Source organism: Megascapheus bottae, chromosome 17 (genome assembly GCF_031878675.1).
Source record: "Megascapheus bottae isolate mThoBot1 chromosome 17, mThoBot2.hap1, whole genome shotgun sequence".
Taxonomy (NCBI): domain Eukaryota; kingdom Metazoa; phylum Chordata; class Mammalia; order Rodentia; family Geomyidae; genus Megascapheus; species Megascapheus bottae.
This window is the reverse complement of record NC_143525.1, coordinates 12346342-12351059: the sequence shown is the minus strand read 5'-3', so window position 1 is coordinate 12351059 and position 4718 is coordinate 12346342.

Genomic DNA, 4718 nt, shown 5'->3' with positions numbered 1-4718 from the left:
TATGATGGGGGGTGGTAACTAAGGTCATGAAATGAAGGGACTGGTGAGTGAGATTGGAGGGCAAAGGAAAAGGGGAAACAGGGAACTAGGGAGTAAATATGGTTGAGGCATATATATGCATGATGGAATGGCATCAGTGGATAACCCTTTCCTGTGTACTGTTTAATATAAGCTGATACAAAGAATGAATGTGACTGGAGGCACGGCCCAAAGTGGTTGAGCACCAGCCAGCCAACCGTGACAGTCAACTGAGTACATGAAGCTTCTGTGTCAAAGCCCTGGTGTAAAAGAGGAGAAGGAAAAAAGAAAGAAAGAGAATGCACATGAAAAAGAAAATAACAACTATCATCCTAGCTACTCAGGAGTCTTGAGATCTGAGGATCGCAGTTCAAAGCCATCCCAGGCAGGAAAGTCTGTGAGACGCTTATCCCCAATTAATCACAGGAAAAAGCCAGAAGAGGTGCTGTGGCTCAAGTGGTAGAGTGCTAGCCTTGAGCAAAAAGGAGCTCAGGGACAGTGCCCAAGCCCCGAGTTCAAACCCCAGGAATGGCAAAAAGGAGGAGGAGAGGAAGAAGGGGAAGAGGAGGAGCAACAGCAGGAGGAGGAGGAGGAGGTGGTGGAGGAGGTGGAGGAACAATGAAAAAGAAAATTAGAAAAGACAGCTGGGCGTGGTGGCTCACACCTGTAATCCTAGCTACTCAGCAGGCTGAGATCTGAGGATCATGGTTCAAAGCCAGCCTGGGCACTAAAAGCTCCATGAGACACTTATCTCCATTTAAGTACCAAAAGTGGCACTGTGGCTCAAAGGATAGGGTGGTAGCCTTGAGCTGAAGAGCTCAGGGACAACACCCAGGTCCAAAGTTCAAGTCCCATGACCAACAACAACAACAAAAGAATTTTAGCTATTAGTATCATGAACAAATACAAGAGTCATGGAAAATCAGCATATATATACATATATATATATCTTCATACAATAATATACCATATGCATTTAATTGAATGAATTCAACTGAAGAACTCAAGTAAGTGAAAATTAGAATAAGGAACATTTCTAGAAGACACCCAGAAAAAATAAAGATATTTGATTCACAGGGCTTTCTGTGGCCAAAAGAACAGACATGGAATCATCCACACCTGAAAGTACCATTGTAAATTACAGAATGTTAAATACAAAGAACTTTCTAAAAGCTCTCAAAGAGAATGAGCTGTAAGGGAAAAAATAATTCGACTTCAATTTCACAGCAACTACAATGTAGAGAATAATGTAGTATATTTCTAAAACTAAACTTATTTTAAAGTAGTTTGATTGAAAAAAAAGAGTTACAGGCCTACTGGTAGAGTACTCACCTAGCATGCATGAAGCCCTGGGTTCGATTCCTCAGTACCACATACATAGAAAAAGCCAGAAGTGGTGCTGTGGCTCAAGTAGCAGAGCACTAACCTTGAACAAAAAGTATCCAAGGACAGTGCCCAGGCCCTGAGTTCAAGCCCCAGGACTGGGGAAAAAAAAATAGAGTTACAAGGATATTAGAGAATTCCCACACTCAGTATATATCCCATACCCAATTTCTGCTATTAACATTTGATATTAGTATGATATATTTGTAAAAATTATTCATCATAGGACAGTATACTATTATTAACTAAAATCTATTCCCTATTTAGGGTTTATTTCTTTGTCATTTTATCTTGCCATGCAAGATGCCAATTATCATTGAGCCATGGTATGTTTTTGGCTCTTATTATCTGTGAGTTGCTCAAACTTCCTAGATTTTAATGATTAACAGTTTTGAGTCCATATTAAGTAATTTGTAGATTGTCCAGTATTTAGAATGCTTTAACTGTCTTTCTGAAGATTAGTTGTACATTGTGGGTCTTGAGAAGATTATAAATGTCAGAGCTATGTTTATTGCACTATATCAAGGGCATATCCTAAAAATAAAACCTGGGCATAGAGTTTGCCCTGGTGGTAGAGTGCTTGCCTAGCATGTACAAAGGCTTGGATTTAATTCCTTGGTACCACATACATAGAAAAAAAGCCAGAAGTGGTTCTGTGGCTCAAGTGGTAGAGTTCTAGCCTTGAGAAAGTCCAAGGACAGTGCTCAGGCCCTGAGTTCAAGCCCCAGGACTGGCCAAAAAAATTATTGTTGTTTTTGAGGTGATATACAGCAAGGTTATTTTTACATACCTGAGGTAATACATACGTTTCTTTCCTTTTGCTTTCTATCATCTGTTCCCTCCTTCTCTCCCATTCCCTGTCTCCTTTCTCCACCCATGAGTTGTGTGCTTCACTTTCATCAATGTCCAGTGCAGGCCATGGCTCACCTATTTCCCAGTGATTCTGTGTCCTCCCCACCCCTTCCCTCAGATGTGAATACACCGTATAGGAGGTAAAGCATACAGGGTCAGGGGCTGGGAGCGTAGCCTAGTGGTAGAATGCTCCCCTAGTATGCACGAAACCCTGGGTTCAATTCCTCAGTGCCACATACTGAGAAAAAGCCAGAAGTGATACTGTCGCTCAAGTAGTGGAGCGCTAGCCTTGAGCAAAAAGTGTCCAAGGACAGAGACATCTCTCTTCAGCTCCATTGCCCATTTATTAGGTGTGGGAGGGGTTAGTTTCTTGAGCTCCCTGTATATATTGGATATTAGTGTCCATCAACATTGTGTCCCTGTGGCCTCCCACTAGAAACCAGCAGGTGTGGGGGGAGGGAGAAGTGGCTCTGGCCTCTTTGTCCTCTTCAATGTAGTGCTCTTTCTTGGGTGGAAGGGGAGGGGGCCGGGGTAAGTTCTGTGGATCACCACAGAACTGGTCTCCTGTGGAAGGGGGTGTCCCCAGGAGATCCTCACTGATCGTGGAACTGGCTGTGGCTGGCCAGCGGTGCTATGGCAGATCTCTGTATGTGCACTGCAGCTCACTGGCTGCCAGGCTGCCACCCCACTCTGCCATGCTGGTTGTGGGCTAAGCAGTGGATCAGGGGAGGTCTCCGGGTGTGGGTGTCAGAATGCATCGCTTCTGGTCTCTGGTTCCTGTCTGCGAGATTCAGGTCCCGTGCTGTGGAAGTTTTCTGCATCTGAGTTCTGCAGTCTACTGGTGGTTTTGAAGTTCCAGGCAGCCGCAGGCCGCTTTCACAGCTTGGCTGCAATGCTGGCTAGGGATGGGGTGGGGGGTTTGTCTGGATTTTCTGCCTTTGTGTGTGCAAATTATGAGGGTTTTTTTTATGTCAAGTGCTGCGATTCTCTGCTTGTTCATTTATTCATTGTTGTCAATCTCTTGGGGGAACTGCATATTGGGACCCCAGCTTTCTGTTTGGTTGGAGAGAGCTAGGGTCATAACCTATTGTTTTGGCATTATCTTCCTCCCACTTCCAAGAATATAACTTAAAACAAAACTATTTCTAGATGGGCACTAGTGGCTCATGCCTGTAATCCTAGCTACTCAGGAGGCTGAGATCTGAGGATCACAGTTCAAAGCCAGCCTGGATAGTAAAAGACAGTGAGACTCATCTCCAATTAACTATCAGGAAGCTGGGAATGGGACTGTGGCTCAAAATGGCAGAGAACTAGCCTCAAGCACTAAAGTTTAGGGATAGTGCCCAGGCCCTCAGTGTAAGCTCCAGTGTTGTTACTCACAACCTGGGACAACACAATGGAAAACCAGAGCCTAAATGAGAAAAGATGGGGAGGATAGGAGGGAATGGAGGAGAACCAGGGGGTTCGGTGCTTGTTGGCTTCTCGATCCCCAGCTTCTGTAGACAAGCAGAAAACAGGCTATCTATCTTGTGGTCACAGCTATTGATATGAGATATAGTTTGTATACATCATGATCATTGACTTTCTTATTGTTAGGACACAGAGGGGAGTGTCGAACATTCATCTTATTCCCAAGGTCCCAAGCTTTATAGGGTTCAAGCAGCTCGAACTTAAACGTTAATAACACACACTTATGTTTTGCTTTGTCTGTTTGACCTTCCCAGGTTCCAGTTCTCAGCCTTCAAGTACTGAGAAGGTAGCAGTTCAGCCTCTTAGCCCTTTCCTGGTCTCACAACTCGGCTTCAGAGTTCCCTACACCCCAGGGTAGGCAAAAAGAAAAGAACATGAATGTTCTGTGGGAGAAAAACCTTTTATGGTCCTAGTTGTATCACAGAATGAGATGTCCTCACTACCTTGAGAGAGACCTTTGCAACAACATCTAGTATTCGTGAACAAGAGCATCTTCAATGTAAGGTCTGGGCTGTCTAGGAAGAGTAGAGACCAGTAACAACAGGAAAGCAATGAATAAAGCTGAGAAACTAATGAATACAAACTACAGGAAAGAGAAATGGTAATAAGAAATGCTGAAAGGGTTGTAAATGTCACCAGCCACCCCAGGGACTGGTTCTTTTGACTCCTCTTAACCCTCAGGTGGCTTCCATACCCCGTTTGGTCATTGGCCTTTGCTTATTCAAGATGGAAAGAAAAATCTAAGAAAGCGTGGCCTGTCTTCTGGCTAGTAACCTGGTCCCTGGCTAGAAGGGTTAAAGTTAGCATCAGGGTTGGGAAGAGAGCTGGAGTGAACATAAAAACTAGCAGATCGTATATTCCTTATAAAATGTGGATTACAAATTACCACTGAAAGGGTGGTTTCAACAATATACATTTATTTCCTCATAGTTTTGGAGCTTAGTGTCTGTAAATGAGGGTGTCAGCAGGGTTGAGGTTCTCTGTGGGCTTCTGTC